Source organism: Gorilla gorilla, chromosome 21, assembly GCF_029281585.2.
Source record: "Gorilla gorilla gorilla isolate KB3781 chromosome 21, NHGRI_mGorGor1-v2.1_pri, whole genome shotgun sequence".
In the NCBI taxonomy this organism is placed as follows: domain Eukaryota; kingdom Metazoa; phylum Chordata; class Mammalia; order Primates; family Hominidae; genus Gorilla; species Gorilla gorilla.
Window position 1 is genome coordinate 10,108,680 of NC_073245.2, and position 18,720 is coordinate 10,127,399.

The window sequence follows — 18,720 nt, forward strand, 5'->3', positions numbered from 1 at the left end:
TAGGAATTAGTATTGTATATACCTTACTATGGATACCAGTAACCAGAGCCCTTATCCCCCTCAGTTAGTAGCTGTAGTACCTTGTAATCCTGGAGTGGCAAAGAAAATGAAGATTGGTGAGGCTTACAGAATCTCATCAAATCATATTTATCATATGAAGACAGCTAAGTTAATGGGTGCAGGAAATTTAGCCGCACGAAGATCAGATGTGTGAATATTTATTAAGGGCTAGGTGCAGTGGCTGGGATTACAGGCGTGCACCACCATGCCCAGCTAATTTTTGTATTTTTAGTAGAGATGGGGTTTCACCACGTTGGCCAGTCTGGTCTTGAACTCCTGACCTCAGGAGATCCACCCACCTCAACCTCCCAAAGTGCTGGGATTACAGGCATGAGCCACCACACCTGGCTTGTTTTTTTTGTTTTGTTTTTGTTTTAATTTTCTAAGTCTTTCTTGCTGAGGGTCTGTGGATCAAGGAAATACTTATTCAAAAAACAGGTATTAAGTTCCTGTTAATAAATACAAGAAGAAAAGTGCTAACTGAATCACCTGTGGGTTTAAAGACCACCATCAAAGCTACAGTTTTGGAGGACAGCCAACTTCTCCCTTGTTCTGTAATTCAATTTTACTCATTGCTGTAAGGGAGTTGGTTCCATTTCTAAATAAATTAAACAGAGATAACCCAAGGATTAGATGAATATAAGTCCAGCTATGCAGGAAATCGTTTGCCACCTTAGTGCACAATAAGAACTAAGAAGCTGGACTCCAGATTAGTGTATGGGATTTCTTTTAGCTTTTTCTAACTAGAATCAAGAAAGATGAGATATTTGATTGTTCTAAACCTTTACTTCAGCCAAGTATGGTGCTCTGGAAGCTTCTCAACCCCACTCCCACTGCCTCTATGTTCAAGACCATCAAATAAGAGGGAATTTCCTCTCCAAGTAGATGTCCATCTTCTACAACATTTTTCCCTACATCTGATAGATACACTCTAGCAGAACTCCAGTAGCATATTTCACCCAGGATACAAAGGTGTATTTGTCAGCACCAGTCCTGCTGATGTTTTTCCTCAAATTCTGCATTGTTTCTTTCCAAATCTCAAAACCTCCTAGAAAATCCTTCTTGTCTTTTAAGGCTCAGATAAAAATAAGACCTCCTCTGTGATGTCTTCCTAACTCCTCTGATAGACTTGATTAATTACTATTTTGAACCCCCACAGCTCTTTCCATTTGTATTTGTAACACTAATCCCATTCGTGTGTGTGTGTGTGTGTGTGTGTGTGTATGAATTTTCTTAGCTTTTATTTTAGGTTCAGGAGAACATGTGCAGGTTAGTCACATAGGTAAATTGTATGTCACAGGGATTTGGTGTACAGGTTATTTCATCACCCAGGTAATAAGCATAGTACCTGATAGGTAGTTTTTTGATTCCCACCCTCCTCCTACCTCAAGTAGGCCCCGGTGTTTGTTTCCTTTTTTGTGTCCAGGTGGACTCAATGTTTAGCTCCCATTATAAGTGAGAACATGTGGTATTTGGTTTTCTGTTCCTGCGTTAATTCACTTAGGATATAGGCCTCCAGCTCCATCCATGTCCCTGCAAAAAACATGATTTCATTTTTTATGGCTGTGTAGTATTCGATGGTGTATATGTACCACATTTTATTTATCCAGTGTACCATTGATGGGCATTTAGGTTGATTCTGAGTCTTTGCCATTGTGAATAGTGCTGCAATGAACATACACGTGCATGTGTCTTTATGGTGGAATGATTTATATTCCTTTGGCTATATACCCAATAATGGAATTGCTGGGTCGTATGGTAATTCTGTTTTAAGTTCTTTGAGAAATTGCCAAACTGTTTTCCACAATGGCTGAACTAATTTACACTCCCACCAGCAGTCTAAAAGCATTCCCTTTTCTCCACAACCTCGCCAGCATCTGTTATTTTTTGACTTTTTAATAATAGCTATTCTGACTGGTGTGAGATAGTATCTCATTGTGGTTTTGATTTGCATTTCTCTAATGATAAGTGATGTTGATCTTTTTTTTTTTCTTTCAAATGCTTCTTAGCCGAGTATATGTCTTGTTTTGAAAAGCGTTCCCCATTGCTTGTTTTTGTCAGGTTTGTCAAAGATCACATAGTTGTAGGTGTACAGTTTTATTTCTGGGATCTCTATTCTGTTCCACTGATCTATGTGTCTGTTCTTGTACCAGTGTCATGCTGTTTTGGTTACTGTGGCCCTGTAGTACAGTTTGAAGTTGGGTAGTGTGGTGTCTCCAACTTTGTTCTTTTTGCTTAGAATTGCCTTGGTTATTCAGGCTCCTTTTTGGTTCCATATAAATTTTAACATAGATTTTTCTACTTCTGCAAAGAATGTCAGTGGTAGTTAAATGGGAATAGCATTGAGTCTATAAATTGCTTTGGGCAGTATGGCCATTTTAGTGATATTGATTCTTCCTACCAATGAGCATGGAATGTTTTTTCATTTGTTTGTGTCATCTCTGGTTTCTTTGAGCAGCACTTTTTAGTTCCCCTTGTAGGTAGAAATCTTTCACTTCCCTTGTAAGCTGCATTCCTATGTATTTTATTCTTTTTGTGGCAATTGTGACTGGGAGTTCCTTCATGATTTGGCTCTTGTGTTGAAGGCTGTAGGTGTATAAGAATGCTAGTGATTTTTGCACATTGATTTTGTATCCTGCGACTTTGCTGAAGTTGTTTATCAGATTAAGAAGTTGCCTAGCCATGTGCAGAAAATTGAAACTGGACCCCTTCATTACACCATATAATACAAAAATTAACTCGAGATGGATTAAAGACTTAAATGTAAAACCCAAAAGTATAAAAAACCTGGAAGACAACCTAGATAATACCATTCAGGACACAGGCACGGGCGAAGATTTTAGGGTAAAGATGCCAAAAGTAATTGCAACAAAAGCAAAAATGGACAAATGGGACCTAATTAAACTAAAGAGCTTTTGCACAGCAAAAGAAACTATCAACAGAGTAAACAGACAACCTACAGGATGGGAGAAAATTTTTGCAAACTATGCATCCAACAAAGGTCTAACTAATATCCAGCATCTATAAGGAACTTAAACAAATTTACAATAAAAACAAACAACCCCATTAAAAAGTAGGCAAAGAAAACATGAACGGACACTTCTCAAAAAAAGACATACATGCAGCCAACAGTCACATGAAAAAAAGCTCAACATCACTGACCATTAGAGAAATGTGAATTAAAACCACAATGAGATACCATCTCCCACCAGTCAGAATGGCTATTACCAAAAAGTCAAAAATAACAGATGCTGGCCAGGTGCAGTGGCTAACACCTGTAATCCCACCACTTTGGGAGGCCTAGGCAGGCAGATGACTTGAGGTCAGGAGTTTGATACCAGCCTGGCCAACATGGCAAGACCCCGTCTCTACTAAAAATACAAAAATTAATCAGTCATGGTGGTGGGCACCCGTAATCCCAGCTACTTAGGAGGCTGAGGCAGGAGAATCACTGGAACCCAGGAGGCGGAGGTTGCAGTGAGCCAAGGCTGCACCATTGCACTCCAGCCTGGGCAACAAGAGTGAAACTCCCATCTCAAAAAAATAAATAAATAAAAATAACAGATGCTGGCAAGGTTGTGAAGAAAAAAGGAATGCTTATACACTGTTGGTGGGAGTGTAAATTAGTTCAATCATTGTGGAAGACAGTGTGGAAATTCCTAAAGACCTAAAGACAGAACTACCATTTGACCCAGCAATCCCATTACTGGGTCTATACCCAAAAGAATATAAATCATTCCATTATAAAGACACATACATGCACATGTTCATTGCAGCATTATTTACAATAACAAAGACTTGGAATCAATTCAAGTGCCCATCAATAATAGACTGGATAAAGAAAATGTGGTACATATACGTCATGGAATACTATGTAGCCACAGAAAAGAATGAGATCACGTCCTTTGCAGGGACATGAATGGAGCTGGAAGCTATTATCCTTAGCAAACTAGCACAGGAACAGAAAACCAAATACCACATGTTCTCATTTACAAGTGGGAGCTAAATTATGGGAACACACAGAAACACAGACGGGAAAAACCACACACTGGGGCCTCTTGGAGGGTGGAGGGTGGGGGGAGGGAGAGAAGCAGAAAAAATAACTAATAGACACTAGGCTTAATATCTAGGTGATGAGGGGCGGGCACAGTGGCTCATGCCTGTAATCCCAGAACTTTGGAAGGCTGAAGCAGGCAGATCGCTTGAGGTCAGGAGTTCGAGACCAGCCTGGCCAATATGGTGAAACCTCATCTCTACTAAAAATACAAAAATTAGCCAAGTATGGTGGCATGTGCCTGTAATCCCAGCTACTCGGGAGGCTGAGGCACAAGAATCACTTAAACCAGGGAGGTGGAATTTGCTGTGAGCCAAGATGGCGCCACTGCACTCCAGCCTGGGTGACAGAACAAGACTCTGTCTCAAAAAATAATAATAATAATAAATCTGAGTGGTGAAATAACCTGTACAACCAACCCCCATGTCACACATTTACCTATGTAACAAACCTGTACCCCCCACACACATAACCTTTGATCTTAAAATAAAAGTGAAAAAAAAAAAGTGTCTGTTCATGATCTTTGCCTTTTTTTTTTTTTTTTTTTTGACAGAGTTTTGCTCTTGTTGCCCAGCCTGGAATGCAATGGCATGATCTTGGCCAACTGCAACCTCCACCTCCTGGATTCAAGCAATTCTCCTGCCTCAGCCTCCCAAATACCTGGGATTACAGGTGCCCACCACCTCAAAGTAAATTTCTTTGAGTTTCCTCAACACAGCTATTGTGAATTATCTGTCAGAAAAGTCACATATCTCTGTCTGTCTGGAATGGCCCCTCCTGCCTTATTTAGTCCATTTGGTGAGGTCATATTTTCCTGGATGGTGTTGATGCTGGTAGATGTTCTTCAGTGTCTGGGCATTGAAGAGTAGGGTATTTATTGCAGCCTTCACTGTCTGAGCTTGTTTGTACCTGTCCTTCTTGGGAAGTCTTTCCGAATATTCAAAAGGTCTTGAGTGTTGTGATCTAAGCTATATCTGCTTTAGGGGGCGCCCCAAACCCAGTAATACTGTGGTTCTTGCAGACTCTTAGAGATGCCACCTTGATGGTCTTAGACAATATCTGAGAAAATTCTCTGGATTACCAGGCAGAGGTTCTTGTTCTCTTACCCTTGCTTTCTCCCAAACAAACGGAGTCAGTCTCTCTCTCTCTCTCTCTCTCTCTCTTTTCTGAGCTACCTAAAGCTGAGGACGGAGTGACATAAGCATCCCTGTGGCCGCCAACACTATGACTGCACTGGGTCAGACCTGAAGCCAGCACAGCCCTAGGTCTCACCCAAGGCCTGCTGCAACCACTCCCTGGCTACTGTCTGTCTCTCCCAAGGCCTGCTGCAACCACTGCCTGGCTACTTCTCAAGGCCCTGAGGCTCTACAATCAGCAAGTGGCGAAGCCAGCCAGGACTATGTCCTTCCTTTCAGGGCAGAAAGGTACCCCAGGCCCAGGATGGATACAGAGGTTCCCATGGGGACTCCGAGACTAGAGTAACAAACCTTAGAAATCTACCTGGTGTTCTATTGTACTGCAGCTGAGCTTGTACTCAAACCACAAGACTCAGTCCTCCCCACTCTTCCCTCTCCTTTCCAAAAGCAGAGGAGCCTTACTTCGTGGCCACCAAAACCACAGGCTGCAAGGAATACTGCCAGGCTACTGCTGATGTTCCCTTAAGCCCCAACGGTTCTTACATCAGCTTGTGGTGAATGCTGCCTGGCCTGGGACTAATCGTTCAAGAAGGTAGGCTCCCCTCTGGCCCATGACAGGTCCAGAAATATTCAAGGGTCAAGTCCTAGAATCGAGGACCCCAAGAGCCCACCTGATGCTCTACCTCCTTGTGGCCAAGCTGGTACCTAAGGTGTAAGACAAAGTTCCCTTCATTTTTTCTCTGCTTTTCTCAAGCAGAAGGAGTTCTGCCCTATAGCCACCACAGATGGGGATGTGTTGAGTGTCACCTGAAGCCTGAAAGTCTCATGGGTTCACCCAAGGCCATCAGTGTGGAACCTGGTTATCACTGCTGGTTATTCAGGGCACAAGGGCTCTTTAGTTAGCAGGTGATTAATGCTGCCAGGACTGGGTCCTTCCCTTCAAGGCAGTGGGTTCCCTTCTGGCCCAGGGTGTGTCTAGAGATGTTTTTCAGGAGCTACGTCCTGGAAGAGGGTCTCTCAACTATCTGGTGCCTGATCCTGCTGTGGCTGAGCTGGTATCCAAGATGCAAGACAATGTTCTTCCTACTCTTCTCTCTCTTCTCCTCAAGTGGAAGGAAATGGTCTCTTTTGGAGCTATGAGTTGCGCAGCCTGGGGTTAGGGGAGGATGATGTTAGAACTCCCTTAGCTGCCCTGGCTACTGTTTTAGTAGGTCATGTGCCCCCCAGTCCACTGTCTCTAGGCCCAGTTCAGCACTAGGACTTGCCTAAGACTTGCAGTCCTTGGGGTTTAGACTGCCTTTCAAGTTTGCTCAGAGACCCAAAGCCCACAGTGGAAAGCTTTGCATGTATTCAAGTTCCAACCACTGAGATCAGCAATTCCCCTCTGGTCAGGGCTGGTTTAAATGCTTCCTCTGTGGGTGGGCCTCAGCTGCATTTGGTCCAGTTTTCCTTTCTGCTCTAACTGGGCAGCACTGAGTTCACTGCCTCACAATTGCCGAGTTTTCCATCCCTCCTCCAGCACCCAGAGATCATCTTTGCATGCTGCTCTGACAGGGGAGTGGGAGTGGGGAGTGCAGGATGGCAGCTGTGATTGAGGACTGTGTTTTCTATTTCTTCAGTGCCTCATTCAGTGGTAGGAACTAAAATCAAGTGCTATGATTCTTATTCTTACGAAGGTGTTTTTTGTGTATATAGTTGTTAAATTGGTGCCTTTGCATAGGGGAGGGAGGACGATCAGTGGAGCCTTCCATTCAGGCATCTTGCTCTGCCTCCTTTTTCCATAAATAATTTTTGGGAGTCTAGTATGTTCCAAGAACTCTTTCAGGTCCTGAAAATTAGACATGCATTCATGGAGCATACATTCAAAAGTGGGAAGCAGATAAAAAATCATATGAATAAATATATAGTATGTCAGATGGTGACAGGGCTCTGGAGCAAAAGAAGATATAGAAAGAAGATGACAAAGCCAGGCACGGTGGCTCACACCTGTAATCCCAGCACTTTGGGAGGCCGAGGCGGGCGGATCACCTGAGGTCAGGAGTTCAAGGCCAGCCTGGCCAACATGGCGAAACAAAATACAAAAATTATCCAGGAATGATGGCGGGTCCCTGTAATCCTGGCTACACAGGAGGCTGAGGTGGAAGAATCACTTGAACCGAGAGGTGGAAGTTGCAGTGAGCCAAGATCATGCCATTGCACTCCAGCCTAGGCAAAAGAGGGAGAACTCCGTCTCAAAAAAAAAAAAAAAGAAGTGCTGAGCAAAAAAGAGTACAGTTTTAAATGAGGTATCTGTGAAAAGACTCCTTGAGGCAGTGACATTTCAGGAAGGATGTAAAAGTTATCTGGGGCAAGAGAGTGTCAGGCAATGAGAAGAGCAAGTGCAAAGGCCCTGAGGTGGGACCATGCCCAGTGTGTTCAAGAAGTAGCAAGAAGACCACATGGATAATGTGAAGCAATGAGGAAAGAGAAAAAGGAGATTATATCAGAAAAGTAATGGGGGTGCACATTTGGGGTTACAATAAAGAATTAGACTTTTCCTCTAAGATGGAGGTTATTGGACAGTGCTGACATGATCTGATGTATTTTCAAAAGATGCCTCTGGCTTCTGTGGTCAAAACAGATTGAGAGGGAGGGAAAGTATAAAAGTAGAAAACCTGTTGCATGGGCATTACAAAATCTAAGTGACAGCTAATAGGGCTTAGATAGAGAGCATCAGAGAAGAGGGTGGGAAATGGTCAGACTCTTACGTACCTGTTGAAAATACAGTCACTCGTAGATTGAAGAGAAAGGAAGAAGTCAAGATAACATCACAGTTTTAGTCTGAGTAACTGAAAGAATGAAGTTGTCACTGACAGAGATGGATATAACAAGAGAAAGTTCAGATTGGTCTTTTTGCTTGAGGGAGGATAAAAACCTTTGTTTAGGATACGTTCGCTTTGGAGTGCTATAGACATCTAAGTGGAATTGTCTTGTAAACAGGAGAGATTTTTAAGCCATGAGACTGAATGGGATTGTCAAGGCTATGACTGCAGAAAAGAGCCTAATGCCTGAGACCTAGAACTCCCCAATGTTGATGAATAAGAAGCAGCAAAGGACACTGAGAAGGTTCATTCCAGTGAGGTCGGAGGAAAACCAAGAGAACATGATGCTCTGGGAGCTTAATTAAATTAAGTTCATCAAGGAGGATAAAGCACCAAATGCTGCTGATACATCAAGATGAGGCATGAGAATTGATCAGTGGCCTACCAGAATCCCAGCTCCATGACCTGTTACCAGATGCCAAGTAGATGACAAATGCATTTCAAATGCATTGCTTACTTTAATCATCACAAGAACACTATGAAGCAGAAATTAATATACCTCAATTTTTAAAACTGGAAAACTACAATTTAGGGAGCTAATAATGTGCCCAATGTCACACAGCCAATAAGAAATTAACTGGGATCAACACAGGTCTGCATGAACCTAAAATTAAAGGCCTTAGCCACTATGCTAAGCTGCCTCTCCAGCTGCCTTCCATGGGTCAATTCTAGGGAGACTGAAGACAAAGTATTCAAATAAAAGATGTTGCTTTATTCAAAAAATGTATTGGCCATGTGCTTGGCTGGACATTCTTCCATGACCTACTCCTTTATACTCTATTCATCACTTACAGGGCAGCCTGTTTTAAGAGAATTCATATTTCTTATTTCTGAAGATGACATTATTACATCCTGGAAGAAATATTGATTGCCCATTTCAGTATATTCCTAAGTCTTTTTGTTCCTCTGTGTCAATTCTTTTTCTTTTATTATTATACTTTAAGTTCTAGGGTACATGTGCACAAAGTGCAGGTTTGCTACATAGGTATGCATGTGCCATGTTGGTGTGCTGCACCCATTAACTCATCATTTACATTAAGTATTTCTCCTAATGTTATCCCTCCCCCCCCCCACCACCCCACAACAGGTCCCAGTGTGTGATGTTCCCCACCTGTGTCCAAGTGTTTTCATTGTTTAATTCCCACCTATGAGTGAGAACATGCAGTGTTTGGTTTTCTGTCCTTGTGATAATTTGCTCAGAATGGTGGTTTCCAGCGTCATCCATGTCCCTACAAAGGACATGAACTCATCCTTTTTTATGGTTGCATAGTATTCCATAGTGTATATGTGCTACATTTTCTTAATCCAGTCTATCATTGATGGACATTTGGGTTGGTTCGAGGAAGTCAAATTGTCCCTGTTTGCAGATGACATGATTGTATATTTAGAAAACCCCATCATCTCAGCCCAAAACCTCCTTAAGCTAACCAACTTCAGCAAAGTCTCAGGATACAAAATCAATGTGCAAAAATCACAAGCATTCCTATATATCAGTAACAAACAGAGAGCCAAATCATGAGTGAACTCTCATTCACAATTGCTTCAAAGAGAATAAAATACCTAGGAATTCAACTTACAAGGGATATGAAGGACCTCTTCAAGGAGAACTACAAACCACTGCTCAATGAAATAAAAGAGGACACAAACAAATGGAAGAACGTTCCATGCTCATGGATAGGAAGAATCAATATCGTGAAAATGGTCATACTGCCCAAGGTAATTTATAGATTCAATGCCATCCCCATCAAGCTACCAATGGCTTTCTTCACAGAATTGGAAAAAACTACTTTAAAGTTCATATGGAACCAAAAAACAGCCCTCATTGCCAAGACAATCCTAAGCCAAAAGAACAAAGCTGGAGGCGTCAATTCTTTAAAGTCAAGCAGCCTTTATGCAATCTTGGATTGGGCACAAGAAGCACACAATCTCCTCATTTTCAAAGCCCTTCATGGCTAAGCAATAGAGTTCCTCTTGAGTAGGCTGGAACAGATAATGAAATGTTGCTTTTTAGATGTGGTCAGTTAAAAATAAAATCACCTATCAACATTTGTTACTGTACCTCCAGCTGTGATCAATAGTACAAATTGCTTTTAATATCTTACTTATAAATAGACTTTAAGTATGTTTCATTTCTGAGAAATGTTCTCTGAATTCTACTTAAGATGTTATCTTTCCAAACTGCTGGATGGGCTGAATCCAGGCAAGAGATGGGATTGCAAATTCCCTTGCACAAAGACTTGATGGGTGAGTCAAAGCAAGATTCCCTTGCCATTCTTTGTTTAGAGGTGAGAGGAAGGTTAACTAGCATTTTATGCTATAAAAATCAGACACAAAGATAAGCAAAAAGAATAAAACAGAAGCCAGTCATTATTTCAGCTCTCTGTTAACACTTCGATGTTCACTTCTAAATATGCTTCCTCAAAGTAATTTCTTTTCACAACTGGGTAGGAGATAAGATAAAGCAAAGTGAGCTTGCTTGCTTTTCATCCACTCAGTTAAAAATAGTCTTCCAGTTGACACTCCCTGATACATGCACACTCATGCACACACAAAAGTCTGCACTCATCCATTAACCTCAAGAAAGAGACCTGTTGACAAAATAGACATACGCCAGTTCAGAGGAACCTATGTCAGCTGTCCCTAGTAATCTACTTTTAAGCCTAAATATATCAACAGTCAATTTCAGGAAAATTAACAACATTAAAAAATTTTAGATGAACAATAGGAATGAATGAACTTAAAGGAAAAGAAGCTAATATCAAGGACAGAAGATAATTATTTAAAATGATGAGTGACAAACTTGACTAAAATGCATAACCTCTTCATAACAAAAAGCATGCAGGAGAAGGTACAAGTCAGCACAAGATTAAAAGACAATCAGAGTAGAACAAAAATTCTATGTGCATTATACCACAAAAAGATTGCTATCCATAATATACATGAAGAATAACTACAAATCAATAAGAAAATGACAAATGACCCAGAGGAAAATAGGCAAACAATAGTATAGCAGCAAAACATTGTAAGCACTCGTTTCAGAAGGTTGATATAAATTCAGAAATATGATATTCCCTTTAAGAGAATCTGCTTTTAATCCACAAATTGTCTTACAAACTAGTTTTATTGGGTTAATATTAAAGGACCCATTAGTGGGTATATATCCAGAGGAATATAAATCATTGTATTATAAAGACACACACCTGAGAATGTTCATTGCAGTACTATTCACAATAGCAAAGACAAGGAATCAACCTAAATAACCATCAATGACAGGTTGGATAAAGAAAATGTGGTATGTATACACCATGGAATACTGTGTAGCCATAAAAAAGAACAAGATCGCATCTTTTGTGGGAATATGGATGGAACTGCAGACCATTATCCTTAGCAAACTAACGCAGGAACAGAAAGCCAAATACCACATGCTGTCACTTATAAATGAGAGCTAAATGATGAGAACTCGTGAACACAAAGACGGGAACAACAGACACCGGGGTATCCTTGAGGGTGGAGGGTGGGAGGAGGGAGAGGAGCAGAAAAGATAACAAACCTCTGTGACGCAAGTTTTCCTATGTAACCAAGCTTCTTATGTCCTCCCAAACCTAAAACAAAAGTTAAAAAAAAAAAAGACCCAATTGGAGTTGCAATTTGCTCTTTCCCATTCTACTGCATTTCTGAAACCCAAAGTGTACAAAGAATGTGTCTTATATTTTATGAAATGTACATTTGGGCCCCCGTTTTTTTATTTGTATAACAATTGTAAAACACTATCTAAAGGCATAAAATGGCTAGGATGAGAATTACTATTGATCCATAATTATATTTGCTTAATTACTAAAGATGTAACTGTATTCGCTTTAAGTATGCCATTTGACTATTGCCCTCCTTTTTGTCCAGAGCCATCAAAAGATTAAAGTATTTGAAATGAACAATGTAATGGTTTTGTCTTCCTGCTACAGTGTGTTTCAGGTTATTTTCTAAAATCATAATGAACCCTTTTTTTTTGTTGTTGTTTTTATTATTTTTTGATAAGTAAATAATGCCACGATAGGTAGATCTAAAATTGAAGAAGCAGACCCTATGGCCTCAATCCAGAATGCCATAGCATGCTAAAATGAGAACTTTCTCCGGGTGTGTATGTGTGCGTTCAGGGCCACCTACGTATGCCCGATACGTCCGGTCTTCGTTGATGAAAACTGTTAGAGGTCAGTATTACAGAAGATAAAACAGAAAGGCCATATGTTAATAACGAGAAATAAGTGGTTAATTCATAATTAGTGAATCTGGTTTCAGCACTCTGGCCTTCGAGGTGGTCAAAACAGGTCTCCAATATGAACTAAGGATTGAAAAGATTAAAATTATTTTTTAACAAAAATTAAGCTCAAAGAGTCTTGGATGATTCAGATTGACTCTGCTTCTGGCATAACTTGAATAGAAAATCATATAAGGGTCTATGATGGGCACCATGCCCAGAGCTAGTTGGTTTAAATGTCATTCTATTTTGGACCGTAAAGATAAACATGGCCTACTGTGATTCCGTCCTGCGTGGCTGTTCTCTGGAGCAGTAGTCATTAATCTTTGCCCGCCTTCTCTCCCACCTAGGTGTGTGCCACCACCCCATGGTGACATGAGCTTCATTAATTAAAAAAAAAAACTTTTTCTCTCTTTTCTTGATAGAAATGACCTTGGAAAATTTCTATTGGTCTGTCTTCAAGTTCATTTCTCTTTCCATATCATATCTACACGGCTGTTAAGTCCAAAGTTTATTATTTAAATAAATAAATAAAATTGATAAAACTCTAGCCAGTTGGTCAAGAAAAAGGAGATAATTACCAAATTTTCAATATCAGGTATAAAAAGAGGACATCATTATATTAAAAGTTTTGTGAGAGATGATTCTATACGCCAAAATTTTTGACAACCTATATGAAATGGATAAGTTTCTTAAAAGATACAAATTACCAAAACTGACCTAAGAGGAAACATAAAGTTTAAACAATGCTGTATCAATTGGAGAAATTGAATCCATAGTTTAGTCTTCTCACAAAGAAACTTTCATGCCTTGATGGCTTCACTGGTGAAGTATACCAAGAAATAACAATGGCAATTCTACACTAACTCTTTCAGAAAATAGAGGAGGAGACACTTCTCAAATCATTCTTCGAGGCCAATATTACCTTGGTTCCAAAAATATGCAAAGATATCACAAGAAAAGAGAACTATGAGCCAATATCCTCATGAACATAAATTCAGAAATCTATAATAAAATATTAGCAAATTGAATGCGGTGAAGAATAGAAAGGATCATAGAACAGGACAATATGATGTTTATCCCCAGAATGCAAAGTTGATGTAACATCAAAAAATGAATCAACGTAATTCACCATATTGATGGAATAAAGAAGAAAAACATATGATTATTTCAATAAATGCAAGAAAAGCATTTGACAAAATTCAAAACCCTTTAAAAAAACTCATCAAACTAGGAGAGATGGTAACTTCAAGCTGAATAATGCTAGCTACAAAAAAATAACTACAGATAACATCATCTTTAATTTAGAAGGCTCATGCCTTTCTACTTTAATTAGGAACAAATGGTAAGTTGACCACAACCACTTTTACTTAACATCATACTGAAGGTCTTAGCTACTCCAAAAAGGCTAGAAATAGGAATAAAATGCATGCATTTAGAAAAGGAAGATAGCAGATTCTATTTTTAGTTTTTAATTTTTATAGGTACATAGTAGATGTATACATTTATGGGGTACAAAGTTATTTTGATACAGGCATACAATGTGTAATAATCATATTAGGGTAAATGGGGTATCCATCACCTCAAACATTTATCTTTTCTTTGTGTTATCAACATTCTAATTATACTCTTTTAGTTATATTTAAATGTAGAATAAATTAATTTTGACTGTAGTCACCGTGTTGTGCTATTGAATACTACATTTTATTCATTCTGTCTTACTATATTTTCATACCCATTGACCATCCCCTCCTCCCAGACCCCCCTACTACCCTTCCCAGACTCTGATCATCATCATTCTACTTTCCGTCTTCATGAGCTCAATTAGTAAAACTTTCCTTCTTTGCAGATAACATGATCATGTACATAGGAAACCCTAAAGAATCCTTGAAAAAGCTATTACATCTAATAAATGAATTTAGCAAAGTTTTGAATGAAAGTCTGTATACAAAAATATATATGTGCATATTTTAGCAAAAATTAGAAAAAGAAATTTTGACAAAAACTACCCTTTCCATAATAGCATCAAAAATGAAATATTTAGGGGCCGGGCATGATGGCTCACCAATCTTGTACCCCAACAACCAGAATGATTATTTTTTATAGTTTTATGTATAGTCTATTTTGGTTTTAAAATGGCAAAATGCTATATGATTTTATATAAAAACTAAACTAACTTAGAAGTATGCAGTAAGAACGTGAAGGTCAAACACGTTGTCCATAACACTTAGGAAAATGAGATCAACAGTAAATAGAAGACTGGTTACTCATCCTACAAGAAATGGTGATGAATAGGCCTGCAAAATATCCTGTAACTCCTCTAGAGGGTGCTCACTAGCAGGACATTCACATGCTACTCCATGTGACGTTAGATTACTGTAAAGCATTATGTTCCTATAAAGGGTGGCGTGACAGTCCATTACCAAGCATGAGACCCTCTGCTGATCTGTCCTAACAAGTGGAATTACGATATGCAGCAACACAGGAACCAGGCTTACGCTAGTCACGTTGCAGAGAGACATTGCCAGAATCTCACTTGTAGAGGCCACCATCACATACATCAGTAAGCCTCTCTCCCTGGATCCACATCTCCCTCTATAAGGAGCCCTGTTAACCCCATCATTTAACGGCTTCATACATTTGCCTTATATTTCTCTCATAAACAAATCAATGAGTTCCAGACTTTTGGTACAAATGTATGAAGACAGAAGAAATCATATTTCAGTCTTAAAAGCCTAATCCCAGAAGTGACACCCATCACTTCACATTCCATTGCCAAAAGCAAATCACATGACCACACAGATGCAAGGGGAATGAGACATTGGCAACCGCTTCCCAGTGACCATTATATATTATAGAAGGGGGGCATGCATTTAAGAGGAAAGTTGGTCTTCTCTGACAGAGATATAGAATTCTACCAACATAGGGGAGGACGTTAAAAGGTGCTGAGCAGATAAAGGTCAAATGTCTGTTACAGAAGGACACAGGCACCAAAAGATAAAGAGATACTCCTCAATTTATGAGGGAGTTATGTCCCAATAAACTCACCATAAATTGAAAATATCATACGTCAAAACTTCATTTAATACAACTAACCTACCTAACATCATAGCTTAGCCAAGCCTGCCTTAAATGTGCTCAGAATATTTATTTGAGCACATAGTTGGGCAAAATCATCTAATAAAAAGACTATTTTATAATAAAGGGTTGAATATTTCCTGTAATTTATTGAATACTGTATTGAAAGTGAAAGATGGAATGGTTGTATGGGTACTTGAAGTATGGTTTCTACTGAATGCATATGGCTTTCACACCATCGTAGAGTCAAGAAATCATGTCAACCATCATAAATAGGGGACTATCTGTATGACAGCAAAAACCATTTTGTTACACAAATAGCAATCATCAAAAAAGAAAACACAGCAATTTCTGTTGCATATATCCAAGCATTCAACAGCAAAAGACCTTTCATTTTAATCACTTTTTTAAGACACACGGTCTGACTCTGTTGCCCAGGCTGGAGTGCAATAGTACAATCATAGCTAACTGCAGCCCCGACCTCCTGAGCTCAAGCGATCCTCCTGCCTCAGTCTCTTGAGTAGCTGGGACTACAGGTGCGCATCACTATGCCTGGCTAGTTTTTTCTAGAGGCAGAGTCTTGCTATGTTCCTCAGACTGGTCTCAAACTCTTGGCCTCAAGTGATCCTCCCACCTTGGCTTCCCAAAGTGCTAGAATTACAGAGGTGAGCCACAGCACCTGGCCAAGAATAGACATTTTATATCAAAGTAATTCAAGTATCTATATGAACAAGTAATCGTGCAACTAGGTAATCAGGGCTTTGACCAATTTTGAATTACACAATTAAAGTGCTAATATGTATTGTATTATACTATATTTGCTGTAGCAATGCAAAAACTTCATTGTTCTTTGTCCCCAAATACAACTGTCACTTATATTTCACTGTTTATGCTGCTAGTACATAGCTTTATAAATTAATCTATCTTGTTTCTGACACTTATACATATTTTATCCTCTGGGGACCTGGAGGAGCATATTCTTTGCCCCACCCCACAATTACCTATGCATATTTCTCAGTAACAGGCATAAGGCACGCTGCACAATCTCAGCTGATGAGATAAGAAGTCTCTCCTAAGGCTTTACTCTCTGGACCGTGGCAGAAATGTGGACAAGAGTGGTTGCAGAACATGCTGTGCCTGGGGCAAGGACCCTCTAATAGAACTAGAAGAGATAAGTCACAGGTACAAGGAGTGTGCAATCGGTCTGTTCAGCCACAGTTGCTATTAGAGGCCCCTGGAGAATTTGTTGTACTTTCCGCTCTAGGCTACCTGGATCACAGAAATCAGCCTAGAGTCATATAACCCAAAGGAGGAGCTGACATTGCTGCTAAGCCCTCCTCCTGAGGGCCTTTTATCATCTCGTCCTGTAACCCACCTTTGCCAGGACAATTCCTTCAATCTTTGCTTTGTTTCAGGGAACAATAATCCTACTAAGACTCTAACAGTAGGGACAGGAGAAAGGGATGGAACAAAGGAGTGAGGCAAGGAGGCATCAAATGAAAGTGAGCTAATAATCTGTTGGCACCCATCATATGCTGAGTACTTCCACTTACATTATCACACTTAAGATGCACAATACTTTGGGCATGATGTCACTGCCAGCAAATCTGAAATTAGGAAACTCAGGCCCAGAAGACATGAAGTGACTTTTCCGGGGTATCATTAATGCACCAGCAGTGTAAGCTAAATTGAATCCATTCTGCCTGACACCAAAATTGTATTCCTTTCCTTCCCTCCCACAATTGTTTCCATTGGTGTATAAAGCCTCTAAAGATCAAGATGTGGCTTCCTTCTTTAAAGAAATAAAGCTGAGGCTAGGTAGTGACAGGTGGGAGCAAGTATGACCATCTATGAATGTTAAATCTCACCCTCAATCCCACCTTGTAGTTTACCATCTATAGACTTGGCCTTCTTTAGATGAAGCAGTGTTGTAGGGGCCTTTCTCAACTGGTGTTCCTCATTCGAACCACAGAACATAGAAAATGACTTAGGTGACTATTTTCCCAATTCTTCCAAAAATGATACATATGAATACCATTCTAGGTGCTTAGAAGAAAAGTTAATCCAAACACAATGGATGTGTTTGGTTGTTAGGATTTAATTTGCTTGCAGAAACCCAATTGAGACATGCTGGTAGGGAATCTCTAACATTGGTCCACTGTAGAAGACAGAGGAGATGATCAATTTATTTTGTCTATCAACCTGCAGAAGTAAAGAGTTTTGGTGGAACTGTAGGTAGAGAAAGAAGGAGGTACCTTCCCATGGCCTTGATGAGCCTGAGTCTTTCTAAATGCCAGGAAGGAAAACTACTCAAATTAGCTGTAACAGGGAGTTATCACAACAATTTTTATTCTCTCGGGAAGTGCTAAGACAAATATATATGGAAATCTTACAGCCAACAGAAACGAATTTCCCACTGCGTTCCTCCCTCCCAAACTTTCCCACTGTCCCTAATTGAAACCCCATTGGAAGGTAACTAAATCCTGTACAACCAGAATCTCCTCATCTAACTTTTCATTTCTCCCTGTGTTAAATTAATCCTGTTTCTCCCTCATGGATTCACCATCAACTTGTACTCTCAAGCTGATGCTGTTCATTTTCCCACTTTTCATGACTCAAGGCCAAAAGGTTGGTATGGAAGCTTCCTCCCTTCCCAATGTTATTTTGAAAACATTGCTTCTGCAGTGTAAAATCCCCAACTAGTCAAGACTCAAGTCAGCTCTTTTCAATGCCTCTTCAACCATCTTTATTGTTATATTTTAAAAAGCAGCCCCTCATTTATTGAGGACTTTGGCACTTTGTTTAGAATGTATCTATTCTGATTATTGCCTTTATTATTGGTGACTTCAGCATCCATATGGAAACACTATCCAGTTCTACAAATGTTCAGTTATTTGTCCTCCTTAATGTCAATAATTTACCTGCTATTCTACTCCTGATTTCTGGCCATAGAGCTGTCCACGTCATCATCAATGACCACTCCACACATGAACTCTGAACTCCTATCACCTTCTCTGATCACACCCGTGCACCTTTTCAGCTCCCTCATTTTGTTATTATAGAACATGCATCCGCCAGACGCTTCCTCCTTCACTTTTCTTTTTTTTTTTTCTTTTTGAGACGGAGTCTTGCTCTGTCACCCAGGCTGGAGTGCAGTGGCGCGATCTCGGCTCACTGCAAGCTCCACCTCCCGGGTTCACGCCATTCTCCTGCCTCAGCCTCCCAAGTAGCTGGGACTACAGGTGCCCACCACGTCTGGCTAATTTTTTTGTATTTTTA